A 16,694-nucleotide genomic window follows, 5' to 3' on the forward strand; every position below is an offset into this window, starting at 1 on the left:
TCCCTCACTTCTTGACCCGCCATTTCCCCACACAGTTTGTGGCACATGATGCCGCTCTCATCACTTTCTTTCCTTCCTTTTACATTTGGTATTACAGAAGCAGTAACACATTCATTTTATTAATGGCACAAAGGATACAGAAAGCCCCACTCTCCTCCTCACCACTCCCCCAGGGCTTCCTTCCCCAGAGGTAACCCCCGCCAGCACCTGGGCTTGCTCGCTTCCCTTCCAGCACCTGTGGCCACACAGAGCGATACATGCACCTGACGCTTCTGTTTCTCAGGAGGCGTTTAACCATACTCTGTGCCTGGGTCTGTGACCCGCATTTTTCATTCAGTGGGGCAGAGTTCTGGCTTGTGTATATTTGCGGGGTTTTAAGTGTGGGGGGTCCTCTAATGTAGTCCTCTGTATCCATATATATGCTGAAGCATATATTTTTACTTAAAACTATTTTCTTTAGTAATCTGTAGTCTTTTTAGACATAATTATTTATAGACAAATTTTTTCCTTTATATTGTATGGACCTCTTAAGATTATGTAAATAGGTAAGTTATATTATTTATGAAATTAATTTCAGGGTAGTAAAGAGAGCATTAAATATATTTTTTAAAGGGTGTATAGTCTGGGCTGAGAACCATATCAGTTTCCTTCTTTTCAGATTCTGTGCAGTGATTCCTAACGTGAAACCTTTTTTTTTTTAAATCACACAGACATTTGGCTGTCTCCCAGTTGTGCTGCCTGGACCATCACAGACCCTTTCCTGCATCGCCTGCAGCCCTCCCGTGAGGGCCTCCCTGTGAGTTAAAGATGCTGCCAGCGTTTATAAGAGAAAGCTTCGGAGCTGGCAGTTTCTAAGTCAGGGAGTATTCTTGGTTACCAGCAGCAGAGACCTGCTTGGGCTAAGTTCAGCAGAGAAGGAAGGTGCTGGCAGGTTATTCAGTAGCTCACAGAACAAATAGGAATGTTGGAGAAGAGAGCCAGAACCTGGGGAGGGGACAAAGCAGAGGGCCAACTCGGCCAGATCCTGCCAAGGCAGCTACCACAGCTCCTGGCCCTTGTCACCACTGCCCTGGATGTAATCTTCGATTCTCCAGGCCTCTGTGTACCAGTCCCTCAAAAGTCAGAACTGCTGGATGAGAACATCTCTTTGGACGAGCCTGTGGCATACATTGGTGCGCTGGCTGCCAAGGGAGAGGGGAGAGGACTCACTGTGCCCGCTTTGGCCTGGGGGTGGAGTGCCTCCCACCTTCCCATATTTCCTCAGGAAGCAGGAACTGGGGGGTTGCCTGGGTGGCTCAGTCGATTAAGTGGCTGCCTTTGGCTCGGGTCATGATCTCAGGGTCCTGGGGTTTCTGCTCAGCAGGGAGTCTGCTTCTCCCTCTTCCTCTGCTGCTTCCCCTGCTTGCACTCTCTCACTCTCTCTGTCAAATAAAACAAGTCTTTAAAAAAAAAAAAAAGGAAGCAGGAATTGGTGCCGAGAGGGCCAGCATAAGCCCGGGAGGAATCAACAAGGAAGGAAAGACTTCTTAACCATCTTCCCATCTTCTGCTTCCTTTAGATTTGCTTTTTCTTCCCTTAATCTTCCTCCACCAACCTTTTCATGTAGATACAAAATATTCTGTGCATTGTGGGGAGCGGGGAATTGAAAATGCAGTGGGCTGAATAATAACCACCGAAAGACATCAGATCCTAATCCCTGAAGCCTGTAAATGTTACCTTATAAGGAAAAGGAGTCTGCAGAGAGGAGTAAATGAAGGGTCTTGCCATGAAGAAATTATCCTGGATTATCCAGGTGAGCCTTCATGCCTCATGAGTGTCCTTATACAAGAGAGGCAAAGGGAGATTGGGTTCCCACAGAAGAGAAGGGGGTAACGTGACCGCAGAAACAGAGATTGCAGGGCTGAGGGCACGCACATCAAGGCGTGCCAGCCGCCGCCAGAAGCTAGCAGAGGCAAGGAGCAGGTTCTCTCGCAGAGCCTCCTAACGGAGCATGGCCCTGCTGACACCCTGATTTCCAGCAGGCGGTACTGATTTCAGGCTTCTGCCCTCCGGAGCTGAGGAAGATTATACTCCTGTTGTTTTGATGGCCATTTGTTACAGCTGCCACAGGAAACTCATACAGAATATCATGATAAAGATATTCATATCTTTATTTTTTTTTAAGATTATTTATTTTAGAGAGAGAGAGAGAGAGTGTGTGTGTGTGTGTGCATGCATGTGGGGGTCACGGAGGGGCAGAGGGAGAGGGAGAGAGAATCTCAAGCAGGCTCCATGCTGAGTGCAGAGCCCCACATGGGGCTCGCTCCCATGACCCTGAGATCAGGACCTGAGTCGGAATCAAGAGTCGGACGCTTAACCGACTGAGCCACCAAAAGTATTTTGGTGCCCCAAAAGTATTCATATCTTTAAAACAAAATGGAAAGGGTACCTGGCTGGCCCAGTCGGGGGAGTATGAGCTTGAGCCCCATGGTGGGTGTAGAGATTACTTTAAGAAAATGTTTTAAATTAAAAAATAATAAAACAGAATGGGGGAGAAAAGAGGGAGGGAGAGAGAGGGAGAGAAAAGAAAAAAGAAAGAAAAAGAAACCAAGCCAAGTAGTTGGTAAGGTGATGAAAGCATTATTAGTCATCTATCACACAAAGGAGCGAAAGGCAGACAAATTAATCATGAAAACCGTTCCTCTTTTGAAAATAAATCTGGGATTAGAATAGGGCAGCCTTCGTAAATGCAAGCAAAAGTAGTAACGCTGTTACTCCATCTAAACCAGGTATGTTATCTCCTGACAAACACAGCAGGAGAAGTACTATAGGAAGTTTGGGCTTCTTGACTGCTGGGGTGATTTTTGAAAAGAGAGAGGTGGGGGGACGCTAGTGAAACAAACTGGATGACTCAGGGAACAAATCTGTTCAGATAATTGCTTCCTAATGTAGCGATGATGTGAGTCTGAGTCATTCCAATAGCGCTTCCATGCAGAGAGCGAATAAGCCAGAACGCCAAGTGCTCCACACACCACAGTAACCGGTGGGAAGCAGTTTCCGGTGAGGCCCACGTCATTGACTTGGAGCTGCTCTAGTGTCAGAGCATAATGCTGTGAGAAACCCTGAAATTAGGCTGGATGGAACACTTGCTTCCTGTTGTCTTGTTGCCACTGTGAAGCTGAGTGCTCAGATAAAAAGCTGCTGCACCCCTGGGGAGGAAGGCTGCTGGAAGGCTGACGGCGCTCGCAGCCCATCACAGCCCCTGCTTTTTGTGTCCCCCCCCCCCCCCCCCGGCAAAGGCTTGGACCCTAGGAGGCAGTGGCCTCCAGCTCTGCACGCCTTTCTCTTTAATCAGGGTCAGAAGCCCACTGCAGGCCTGTGCTGAGCTGCTCCTATGGGCCACCGAGGGGTGGAAAGGGAAATGAGACTCAGACCCTGCTCACAATCCAGATGTGGAGGTAAGACATCAAAATTTAAAAAAAATGATGAGAACAAAACACACAGAAGAAAATATTATACTGACATAGCAACAAGGCTCAAAATTAGGGGATAGGAATGCAGCTCTTTTCTTGACTTAGCCCGTGGTTCCTAGGATTTGAGGAAGATGCCTTTAGTCATGGGCTTGTTCTGCTGTGGGTCTTGGCTGCTTAATCAGTGAATAAATCACCCATGTACACAGCTTTGTGCTAAAAGCCCAGGGGAATATGATAGCATAGGGCCCTTGATCCTCAAGGCATTTTGCCGGTCAGCAGGGAAATTTAGACAGCCAAGAATCATCCTAAGCAATGCAGTAGATGTGAGTTGTGTGCTCCTCGCTGATCCTGCCATAGTTTCTAAATTCCTTCATTCAACTAGTGGTTATTGAATGCCTGCTTGGTTTCGAGCATCTTCTGGACCCTGGGATACAGCAGTGAACAAACCAACCCCAAGTCCCTGCCTCCTAGAGCTTGCCTCCTGACGTAGGCTGTGGTAAAGTCAGATGTATTTGAGATACTGCTAGACAGCGAGGGGGGATCAGAGTCAGGAGTCTGGAGACTCAGGGAAGAGATCTAGCCCGGAGTTCAGAGAAGGGCAACATCAGTGGGCTGGGGCTGCTTTGGGGAGCAGAAGAGGATTGAGCGGGGCCTTGAAGGGTGGTCAGAATTAGGAAGGACTGAGAAGAACTGGAGAGAATTTTGGAGGCGGACAGGGAGACAGGCAACAAAGTGACTGAGCCGTGATCCGGGAGGGAGAGGTAGGTCAGGCTGGAAAGTCTGGCTTAGGGGCACTGGCTTACGACAGGTGTAGACCGTGAGTGCAGGTGTAGACAGTGAGCAGCCAAGCCATCCGACATTGGAGCCTCCTCCTGCCTGCAGCCGTAGCTCCTCCCAGTTAACCACTGCCTCTTTCCCACTTCTCCCCTCCTCCTCAGTTTCCGCTTTCTAACTCATATTCTCCCAGGCCCCCTGAGCTTGCCTTTGTGCGTAATGTAATCAGGTCCTCAAACACAACCTCAGAAATAGCTGCTCTCTCAAAACACTAAGAATATCTGCTAAGGCAATAGAAATGTGAACCTAATTGTTAGGTTGAAAAGAGAAATAGGAGAGAAAATGCATGGGAATTAGTATGCTTGTGTTTTTAAAGTTGTCCGAACAGTCTTTTTTTTTTTTTACTTTCATTTTATTATGTCATGTTAATCACCATACATTACATCATTAGTTTTTGATGTAGTGTTCCATGATTCATTGTTTGCGTATAACACCCAGTGCTCCATGCAGAACGTGCCATCTTTAATACCCATCACCGGGCTAATCCATCCCCCCACCCCCCTCCCCTCTGGAATCCTCACTTTGTTCCTCAGAGTCCATAGTCTCTCATGGTTCGTCTTCCTCTCCAATTTCCCCCCCTTCATTTTTCCCTTCCTACTATCTTCTTCCTCTTCTTCTTCTTCTTCTTCTTTTTAAAATATGGAACGCTTGTCTGAACAGTCTTATAAAGTATGTTCCTTGTGTGTACCATTCAGGCAAGTGTCATCTTGTATCATAATAGTGGAAGACTTAGTAAGAAATGCGTGTTTCCTCATGCTTTATTGATTCTTTTTCCCCTAAAAGTAATGTAAACATATGCACGTGTACTTGGAAAATACAGAGAATAATAAGGAAGAAAATAAAAATCAACTAATTCATCATTCAGAGATGATCATAATAAATCAGTCTTTGCTGCATAAGCAACTTTACAAAGGAAAAAAGAGCTTACAACAACAAACATTTATTTTCTCTTTCCTGGGTCCACGGAGGCTCTGAGTCCCCCGCTGGGCTTGGCTGGGCTTGAGTTCTGGCTGAGTTGGGTTAGTTCTGCTCCTGCATGTTTGCTCATCTCTTCAGACCAGCAGTTCCCGATATTTTTTTGCCACGGAGGATCACAAGAATATGAAAGGATGAGCAGAAAAACATGATACGTCTTAAGGTCTTCACTTGAAACTAGCATACTGTAACCACCACCCACATTCCATTGGCCAAAGGCAGTCATCCGGCCATGCCCAACATCAGTGGGGTAGAGAACCACATCTTGCCCAGAGCATTGTAAGTTTATGTAGCAGGAAGAACAAAGGACAATAATCCAATCTTACCTCAACCACTGTTATTATATCGGTGTATTTCCTTCCAGTCTTTTTATGCATACTATTCATGGTTAAATAATTTTATAAAAATAATCTTGTACATTTTTATATCTTTGCATTAATTGCCTTTTCCCTTGTATTCTGCTCATCCACTTTTCATCTGCTTCATTCCTACCTATCTTCTTCCTCTTTCCCATCTGCCTTCTTCTTCTGATGCTTCCCTTCCCTGTTCCCCACCCCCCCATACACACCCCCCCACCATGTTTTATTCTCCCTCTGGGTCCCCTAATGTACTTAAACATCAAGGAAGTGATTTCTTTTTGATTTAGCAGGATAATGTAAGAAATCTGATGACTGAATTCAATAATATGCTGCAAAAATAGAGATCTCCCAAATATCTGGGTGTATAACAGGCAGGTGGAGGAACCACTTTCTTCTGGTGCCACATTTGAAGATTAAGTGGCTGTTAGTATTAGCACTGTTGGTTGTTGGGTTTTTCTTATTTTGTATGAGTGAAAAAAATAGATTCACACTGTTCTACAAAGATAGACGGGGGGGCATAGGGCTAACAGTAACCTAAAGATAAATTAGAAGACAATGATATCGTAGCAAAGCTAAGCCAAGAGATCAGATATCTACCTGTTTTAGGAATAACAGTGGTAGACATGCTGTTCCATTAGATGGGAATATATACATATATTATCCAGAATAAACACATATAAAATAAATAAGTAGGCAGCACTAACAAAATCCCTGTCGTAACTATGGAAAGCAACCTGTGTGGCAAATGGATCCATTTTAAATATGTTAGCTCTGAAAAACAAAAGCAGTCACTCCATCTCCAATTCAGAAGGACAATCTCCTGGGCCGCTGTTATATATATTGGCTGGGGGGCGGGGGGTTCGAAAGTAAACACGTCAACAGAGGAGACTGCACCTTCATGCCCAGAGGTGGGGAACATACAGGTGTGGGTGCCTTAGGCAAATAACGTAAGGACTGTAAGCATTAATTTCTTCATCTGTAACATGAAGGAAGTGGGATGGGATAAGGTCATTGATTTATTGTCATTGAGCGCCTTGTTTTACACAATATGCCCGTCCTGGGTGTGCCACAGAGAATGAGTAGGAAATAGTCCTGGACCTGATTCACTCATTCATTTATCAGGAAGAGTGAGGGGTTCCATCATCCCTTCTCCACCTGGGATCCTGACCTGAGCTGAAGGCAGATGCTTCACGACTGAACCCCCCAGGCGCCCCAAGCCTGTGCCTTTAAGACTTCTTGGAGATCCTGCCCTCTGAACTCCCACTACTCTAAAATTTTGATTCCCACGCCAGGTTCATTTGAAGAATACAAACAAAAGAGGAGCAATAAGAAGTTTGGCATTTCCTGGTGCCCCAGCTGCTCCCTGATGGACGAGTATTTAGGGCTGTCCGGACACTCTCTCAGGACGGGAGGAGGCTCCTGGCGTGGGGCAGGAACAAGCTTCCATAGTTATAAAACCCCCATGTGACCCTCCAGAGGGTCCCTTCTAAGGTCTGGCAGTGTTCAAGCAGGTCCACCGGTGGCCTCCTCTAAGACCTGCCCCAGAGCTGGAGCAAATGAATAAAGACGTTGTCGTAAAGATAATCGCTAGACAAGGCCCAGCCAGTGTCAGGACGGAGGGCCGCCGCTCTGTGCAGGTGGACGCCCTGTGCGACACGGCTTCCAGCCAGTCGTTCCGCTGAGGAGGAGGAATGGCAGCTCTGGGCCCGAGCGTCCCCACACACTGCCCCACCTGGTACCTGCCGTCAGCCAGAGCCACTTCTCTGAGCGTACAATCACGTGGACACAGAATCGTAGGTGAAAGGCCTGCCCCTCCTCCCTAACCCCAGTGTGAGAGAAAGACCTACCAAGTAGTGAGAAACAAAACAAAACAAAATAGCCTCAGGGGCCCAGGAATTAACTCATATAATTGGAACAACTTAATTCCTCCATGTTTATTCTAGGCCTACTATTTGGTCATGACCCATGACTTCCAGGAGCGTGAACTGTCATTTAAGAGATAATATATGGCAGAATTAGAAAATACAGCACAGGGCGCCTGGGTGGCTCAGTTGGTTAAGCGACTGCCTTCGGCTCAGGTCATGATCCTGGAGTCCCTGGATTGAGTCCCGCATCGGGCTCCCTGCTCGGCAGGGAGTCTGCTTCTCCCTCTGACCCTCCTCCCTCTCATGCTCTCTGTCTCTCATTCTCTCTCAAATAAATAAATAAAATCTTTAAAAAAAAAAGAAAAAAGAAAATACAGCACAATATTTCATGAAGTGATTAATCATATCAGAGAATTGAACTCTGAGATAATAAGTTATCATTTTTTGCTCATGGTCTATGTGCTGTATTTAGATGGGGTATCTCATGTAATCTTCCCCACAGTCCTCAGAAGGAGGTTCTTATTAAGTCTATATTAAAGATGAAGGGACAGATGCTCAGATACAAAGTGACTACCCGCCAAGGCCAGACAGCTAGTAAGTAGGAAAATCTGGGTTTGAACCAGGAAACTGGGGTCACCCAGCTCTTACTTCCTCTCCCTGAAACCAGTTCTCCATGCTGTGCATCCTCTGGCAGGGGAAAGATGTGCATTGCTTAGGATTATAAAGAAAGGCCTCATGAAAAAAATGATACTTGATAAACCTTGAGCCAATAAATCAACCACCAGCTCATCTTTATTAACCACTATGTATAGTACTGGAACAATGTAAATAGACAGTAGGACAGTAAATGCTTTTTAAAAAAAATTTTTTTTTTACTTTTATTTATTTAGGTAAGTAATCTCTACAGCCAACATGGGGCTCAAACTCCTGAGATCAAGAGTTGCACGCTCCCCTGACTGAGCCAGCCAAGTGCCCTGACAATGAATGCTTTTTGAACTAAAATATTTTGCTTAACTAAGAGTTAGCTATTGAAGGGTAGGGGTGTGTGTGTGTGTGTGTAGAAATGAGGGGGTGGGGAATGCTGTTTGGAGGGCATGTAAATTTGCCAACAATGAGCTCAATGTGTGTTGGGGAAACTGAAAAACCCAGAATGTTGAAAATGGAGAGTTCACTCAGTCATTCAGCAAAGGGTTCTTGAGTACCTGCCAGGCACTGTGTTTGAGGTTAGGGATACAAACATGAGGAAGACACAACCCCAGCCTTCAAATGCTTCACAGCCTTGAGGCTGGGGGGGGGGGGGGGGCTGGGAGGAGACAGACAGGTGCAGATGGGGACACAGAAGTGTGCCATATAGGCTTATAAATAGTTTAAGAAGGGTCTGGAGAAAGAGCTGAGGGTGCATAGAGGGAGAACTGATGGGGCATGCGATAGAGAAGTTTAGCAAGGATGGTCAGGCCCCTACAGGCAGTGAGATGGAGAGGGCAGGGGTTGGGGTGAGCAGCGAGAATGAGGAGATCCTTGGCGGATGACAGCAGCTGGGTCGCGAAGCCTGGCCAGACTCCTCAGTTGCACAAGCACTCTCAGGCCACGAACAGATAGATGCCTTCAGAAACGATCCTGCTGTAAGATTTACAAGACAGCTGTTTTCTGTGTTTTCAGACAATTTCCAAGAAACACTTATGCATATATCTTTCTTTTAACTCCCAGTGACCTCGTCATAGAAAAGAGTAGGAAAACAGAGAAAGACATGTATCATATGACCTCACTGATATGAGGAATTCTTAATCGCAGGAAACAAACTGAGTGTTGTTGGAGTGGGGGTTGGGGTGGGAGGGATGGGGTGACTGGGTGATAGACACTGGGGAGAGTATGTGCTCTGGTAAGCACTGTGAATTGTGCAAGACTATTGAATCTCAGATCTGTACCTCTGAAACAAATAATGCAATATATGTTAAGAAAAAAAAGAAGAAGAACAAGAAGGTAGCGGGAGGAGAAGAATGAAGCGGGGGAAATCGGAGGGGTGGACGAACCATGAGAGACGATGGACTCTGAAAAACAAACTGAGGGTTCTAGAGGGGAGGGGGGTGGGAGGATGGGTTGGCCTGGTGGTGGGTATTGAGGAGGGCACGTTCTGCATGGAGCACTGGGTGTTATGCACAAACAATGAATCATGGAACACTTCATCTAGAACTAATGATGTAATGTATGGGGATTAACATAAGAAAGAAGAAAAGAAAGAAAGAAAGAAAGAAAGAAAGAAAGAAAGAAAGAAAGAAAGAAAGAAAGAAAGAAAGAAAGAAAGAAAGAAAGAAAGAAAGAAAGAAAGAAAGAAAGAAAGAAAGAAAGAAAGAAAGAAAGAGAGAAAGAAAGAGAGAAAGAAAGAGAGAGAGAAAGAAAAGGAAAGAAAGAAAGAAAGAAAGAAAGAAAAGAGTAGGAAAAACGGTCATGCTCTTAACCTTTCTGCATACTTTTCTTCAGCATCAGAAGTCAGTCTATAAACCTTCACAGACTGCCTTCTACATGCCAGACACAGCAGTGAATTAGATCCCTGACTTCATGAAGCTCACATTCAAATGGGGCCACAGACACAGCCAAGGGAAAAAAATAGATATACAAAATGTGAGGGGGCGACATGCAAAGGGAAAGAAAGCAGGGAAAGGGGAGAACGATGTTGGGAGGGCTGTTCTCTGGGGGACAGCTCTGATGGAGTGACCTGGAGCCAATACCTGAAGGGGGAAGGGGGAGCAGATGGCTGGGGACAGAAGAAACTGCTGAAGTGGGAGAGTGCTCAGTGCATTCTAGAAACAGCCAGGAAGCTGGCGGGACTGGAGCAGAGTAAGCATGGGAAAGGGGAACCCAAGGAGCCAGGGGCTAGATCCTGCAGGAGGCTTTGGCTTTCCTTCCACCTGAGGTGGTGGCCTCAGACAGTAGGAGCAGAGATGTGCCGGGGTCTGGTGTAGCTCTTAAGGATCCCTTTGGGACAGAACGCAGGAGACAGGGTGGGCTGGGGAAACCAGTAGGAGACTATTGCGACAGCCCAGGTAAAGGAAGATGATAGTTGGGACTAGGGTGGTAGCAAGCAGAATTTGTGCGATGATCTTATTCTAGAGATATTTTGGAGTCCGAAAGGATTTGCTGATAGATTAGGTGTGAGAGAGAGTGAGTAGTCAAGGATGATTCAGATTCCGAGGATTTGGGCCAGACTAACTGGGAAAACTGCCATTTATTAAGACAGGAGGACTTCTTGAGGCTGGAATTCAAAAAATTTGATTTTGGACATATTAATTTGAGGTGGCTGTTAGGATACATGAGCCATGAGTTCAAGGGAGAGGCCAGAGCTGGGGACAATAGTTATTAAAGTAAGGACAGGTAATTAAAGCCATGGGACTGGATGAGGTCACCCGGGGAGTGGGGGCAGGCAGGAGAGAGGTCTGGTCCTCAGGGCAGGACAGTGTGTGGAGGAGGAGGAGAACCAGGAGAGAGTGGTACCTTGGAAGTCAGTTGCTGCTGAGAGGGGGATAAGCTAAGCAGTCAGGCTAACCCTTGGTTTTGGCAATGGAAGATCACTGGGGACCTTGACAGAAACGTGTTTAGATGGAGTGGGGGTATGGAAGCCTGGTGTTGCCATCAGGGTTCAAGGGAAAACATGGGAAGAGAGGATGAAAAGATGACAAGAGAGGACATCTCTCTTAAGGAATTTTGTGTAAAGTGCAGTTAGGGAATTGGGGGGGGGGGAGCACCTGGCTGACTCAGTCGGAGGAGCCGTGACTCTTGATCTCAGGGTTGTGAATTCGAGCCCCGCATTAGGTGTAGAGATTACTTAAATAAATATATAAATACTTTAAAAAATGAAATTAGAGGAAGATCAAGAAGGAAGACATCATTTCATAATGGTAGGCACTGGAAATGAACCAGCTGAGAGGAAACAATTATTCATGCAGAGAAGAGGAGTGAGGACTTCTGGAGTGGTGTTTTTATTGTTGAGAGGGGAGGGGACCCAGTGCGCATGTGCAGGGCTGGCCCAGGTGGGAGCACGGGCAGCTCACCCATTGTCAGGGGAGGGAGGTCGGAGGCTGTGGTTGATGGATTTGTTGGTGGAACATGTGAATGTTCTCTTCTGACTGCTGATCTTTTCCTACAGCTGTTTGTATGTAGTAATGATGCTGTTTTCATGAATTCTAAGATGCAAATTTCTATATTCTTGCACCTATGCAATTGGGATAAATCTTATATTTTTTAAAGATTTTATTTATTTACTTGAGCGAGAGCGAGAATGCAAGCATGAGCTGGGGTGGGGGGGTAGGCACAGACAGAGATGGAGAAGCAAAGAGCCTGATCTGGGGCTCGATCCCAGGACCCCGAGATCATGACTTGAGCCGAAGGCAGATGCTTAACCAACTGAGCCACCCAGGTGCTCCTGGAATAAATCTTAAAATCAAAGCATTTAATTGTTAATATTTACAGTCAACCCTTGAACAGCAGGAGGGTTTGGGGCACCAACACTCATCCCCCACATAGTCGAAAATCCACGTATAACTTCTGGCTCCCCCAAAACTTAACTATTAATAGCCTACTGTTGACTAGAAGTCTGACCAATAACACAGTCGAGTAACACATATTTTGTATGTTATATGTATTATATACTGTATTTTTACTGTAAAGTTAGCTAAAGAAAATGTTAAGAAAATCATAAGAAGGGGAAAATAGATTTACAGTGCTATACTTTAGCAAAAAAAAGTTTATAAAAAAATGTGTGTATAAGTGGACCCGCACAGTTCAAACCTGTGTTGTTCAAGAGTCAACTGTGTTCTCTCTGCAACAGAGAAGAGTTTACATCAAAGTGGACTCAGATTCACTTTCCTTTGGGCCTAACTAGAGTTGTCCATTGGAGAGGTGGGCCCTGCAAATGCTGTTCACCTTGTGAGCCCAAGGGGAGATGTCAACATTTTCAGTAAGAAACTTGGGGCTGTAGCTATCTGTCTGGTACAGATGCATCCAGCCCAAACTTCTCAAGAAGGGTCTGGGTGCCTGGAGAGTGGGGGAGGGAGGCTGGCCCTCTGCCCACAAGCTGCAGAGCTAACTGTTCTTCCTCAGGGGAATATGAGAGACCAAGGACAAGGCAACTAACACTCCGCCCACGCCTGAACCTGGGCAGTGAGGCCTGACTCAGAGACCAAGTGCTTCCTTCAGTCAGATAAGATCTTGGCCCCATATCCTGTGTGGTCAAGACAAGGAGAAGTCCAAGGGTCTGAGAACAGAGAACCGTGTCACGGCATAGTTCTTGGGGTTACTTCAGCTTTATTGAGCGCTAGCAGGGGAACTTTTACTTCTTGGGTAAGTGGAGCTGGGGCCCCAGTCCCCCTTTTCTGTAGCTGGAGTCTAGGAATGGTTTGGGAGATTCTCACTGTCCAAAGAGTTGAGTGCTTACCATATGCTGTGCTAGCTGATCACTGGGTGCACAGGACAAGCAAACCCAGACAGGGGCCTCGCTCTCAGAGCTTACATCTAGTCAAGGAGATGTAGTCATAAAGTAATCATATATATATATTTTTAAAACTTTAAAGAAACTATGTGCCAGAACATGTTCTGAGCACTTTACAAAGATTAACACCGGTAGTTTGTACAATAATCTAAGAACCAAGTGCTATTACCATTATCCCTGCTTTACAGAAAAGAAAAACTCAGGCACAGAGAGGTTAATTATCTTGCCCAAGATCACAGAGCTCCTAAGTGGCAAAGTTGAAATTCAAACCCAAGCAGTTTTGCCCCGGGGGAGTCCTAGCTCTTAACCAATGAGGCCATGCTGCCTCTCGAGTTATTTTGTCTAGCACAGTTATATTGAAATGCAAAGTCCCTTTGGAAATGGAAATGCATCCTGGAAGGAGGCATTTTAGCATCTGACAAGGCAGCAGCAGCTTTGAAGGCGGCTGGGGAGACTGCTGCTCACTGAGCAATAAGGAATTTGCAGTGCACTTCTGTGGCGTATTAAACCTTAGGCTTCTCCTCCCATTGTCTTCACAGCTCCCTCCTCTGTGGGTTCCTCCACCTCCTCCTCACCTTGCCTTGCCTTTGATGCTTTTACTCTGCCCGCTCAAGCTTTACTGTTTCGGGGCCGAGGCTTATTTTTCTCTTCGACCATGCCGCTGCAGTGTCCTTGGCTAAATCTGGCAGAGGATTACACCCGAGGGAGAGCCCAGTCAATGGAGGGGGCAGGGGGCAGGGGAAGAGAAGGAGAGAAAGATCGGAAACCAGAGATTGGGAACAGAAGCAGCTTTAGACCAAGACTGCGTCTACCCTGGCCAAGAGAAGAGAGTCCTTGCAAAATCTTGCCTATTGCATGGACTGGTTCAGTGGCCTGCAACTTACTCAGGACTCAGAGCTTTTATAAAACTGAGTGTTCCGTTAGTACTTTCCGTTTTTCCAAACCCATCTGTAGTCCTGATCTCCTTTAGCTCCAACTGCAACCCCCCGGGAGGTATTCCTGGCAGAACACAGCAGGCTCCCAAATGGTCTTCAAAGCCACAGTGTGACTTGTCAGATGCTGATTCCATACTCCTGGGTGAGTCATTTGCATGTCTAAAGTGAGTCTCATTTCAGAATAGCTGGGCTGAACTGTGGCTATGTAACACTGCGGTAGAGCTGGCAGGACAAACCTGGGATCCTTTGTGCTTTAAACTCCACGCTCTTCCGGGGTGGGAGGGATGGGGTGACTGGGTGATAGACACTGGGGAGGGTATGTGCTCTGGTAAGCACTGTGAATTGTGCAAGACTGTTGAATCTCAGATCTGTACCTCTGAAACAAATAATGCAATATATGTTAAGAAAAAAAAAGAAGAAGAAGAAGAAGAAGAAGGTAGCGGGAGGGGAAGAATGAAGCGGGGGAAATCAGAGGGGTAGACGAACCATGAGAGACGATGGACTCTGAAAAACAAACTGAGGGTTCTAGAGGGGAGAGGGGTGGGGGGATGGGTTAGCCTGGTGATGGGTATTAAAGAGGGCATGTTCTGCATGGAGCACTGGGTGTTATGCACAATGAATCATGGAACACTACATCTAAAACTAATGATGTAATGTAGGGGATTAACATAAGAATAAAAAAAAAAAAAACCTCCAGGCTCTTCCACTCAATCTGTCTCCCTTTCCGAGGAGGAAGACAAGACAGTCTCAGATGCAGACCTGAATCCCTGGATACACCTGCTTGCCATCCGTGGGCTCTAAAGCCAAAGATTGGCCTGGCCTTATTTTTTTTCCCCTTAAGAAATAAACACCAAATTTCTTGTTAGAGTGCAAACATTCGGGGAAGCTTCTGGTAACTCAAGCACGTACTGGTTCAAGGAACGCGCGGCCACTGTAAGGTTAGGAGTTCGGCATCTGTGTCTGAACGTGCTTCTGAAACATGTTATTTCTAACACGAGGGCAGTACCGGTCTCTATTTCATAAGAAACCGTGAAAGTGAGTTAACAATTCAACATGTGCTCGCTTGGGCAGCACATACACTAAAAATCTGAACCCTACAGAGGAGTTTAGCAAGGCCCCTGCGCTAGGAAGACAGGCCAAGTTGCGAAGCGTTCCATACGGAAAAATAAATAACAATAAAAACAAATAATTCAACACGTTACCCATTGCTATTACAATATTTGCTTTTCTTTCCCAAATCACCATGCCTTCTAAATTGGATCAACCACAGAGGTAGCGGAGAACGTGGGCAGTGCCGGGACTGGAGTGGACTGTGGCCTTAGCCGGGCTAGAAACAGCTCCAGGGCGGCGCGGCGTCGGGCACTCACGGGGGTCTGCGTTCGGGAAACCCGGCGGCGCGGCCCCAGCGCTCCCTGCCCCACGCCCAGCCGGCGAGCGCTGGCGCCGCCCCAAGGGCGCCAAGGGCTCGGCGGGCATTCCGCGGCCTTTCCTTCACGTGCTAATGAAAGCTCGCAAACGGAGGACGGCGGGATCGAGCTGGTCTCTGCCGCCTGCCCGGCCCGGCGGGGAATCCTTGCCCCACGCTCCCGCCCGGGATTTCCCGCCCCGCCGTCTCCAGAACCCTTCTCTCTGGGCCTGCCTGTCCCCCGGTGATCTTTCGCACCAAGCCAAACGCCCCAAGTCCCTTGCTCTCCTTGCCACCCTCTCACGGGCCTTTGTCGTTCTCTACCATTTCCCCGGGGATTCCCAGCAAGCGACAGCTTCCTACCATCCCCCACCAAGAACAAAGCACCTTTGAGGAGGGCCCGGCGGCGAAGCCACCCGCCTAGTCCTTTGAACACAGCGGTTCCTGGAGGGTAGCTAGTATTGTCCCCATTTTGTAGATGAGGAACAGAGACGCAGGGTGGAAAAGTGACGGAGCCAAGATTTAACCCAGGCCCGTTGGACCCCCTGGCCAAGACCATGCCTCCTTACTACATATCTCTTTAAATAAAGACAGGAGGCGGGGCGCCTGGGTGGCTCAGTCATTAGGCGCCTGCCTTCGGCTCGGGTCCTGATCCCAGGGTCCTGGGGTCGAGCCCCGCAATCGGTCTCCCTGCTCAGTGGGAGGCCTGCGTCTCCCTCTCCCACTCCCCCTGCTTGTGTTCCTGCTCTTGCTCTCTCTGTCAGGTAAATAAAATCTTTAAAAAACAAACAAACAAATAAAATCTTAAAAAAAAAAAAAAAAGATTTTATTTTTAGGTAATCTCTACACCCAATGTGGGTTTGGAACTCAACCCCAAGATCAAGAGTCGCATGCTCTACCGACTGAGCCAGCCAGGCGCCCCAAACTTCTCCCAATTTAAACATCCAACTGGGGGCGCCTGGGTGGCTCAGTCATTAGGCGCCTGCCTTCGGCTCGGGTCCTGATCCCAGGGTCCTGGGGTCGAGCCCCGCAATCGGTCTCCCTGCTCAGTGGGAGGCCTGCGTCTCTCCCTCTCCCACTCCCCCTGCTTGTGTTCCTGCTCTTGCTCTCTCTGTCAGGTAAATAAAATCTTTAAAAAACAAACAAACAAATAAAATCTTAAAAAAAAAAAAAAGATTTTATTTTTAGGTAATCTCTACACCCAATGTGGGTTTGGAACTCAACCCCAAGATCAAGAGTCGCATGCTCTACCGACTGAGCCAGCCAGGCGCCCCAAACTTCTCCCAATTTAAACATCCAACTGGGGGCGCCTGGGTGGCTCAGTCATTAGGCGCCTGCCTTTGGCTCGGGTCCTGATCCCAGGGTCCTGGGGTCGAGCCCCATAATC

General features: G+C 47.1%; 1 non-coding gene across 1 annotated transcript; it reads left to right on the plus strand.

Moving 5' to 3' along the window:
• Positions 1 to 14,957: 14,957 nt before the first annotated feature.
• On the plus strand, positions 14,958 to 15,065 carry LOC123842651 (U6 spliceosomal RNA). Its single transcript, XR_006790455.1, has one exon. It is a non-coding gene; the product is annotated as a U6 spliceosomal RNA (small nuclear RNA).
• The last annotated feature ends 1,629 nt before the right edge of the window (positions 15,066 to 16,694 follow it).

The sequence above is a fragment of the Mirounga angustirostris genome, unplaced genomic scaffold (assembly GCF_029215605.1).
Source record: "Mirounga angustirostris isolate CCGP_5_RB_7025 unplaced genomic scaffold, mMirAng1.0.hap1 SCAF_7, whole genome shotgun sequence".
Taxonomy (NCBI): Eukaryota; Metazoa; Chordata; class Mammalia; order Carnivora; family Phocidae; genus Mirounga; species Mirounga angustirostris.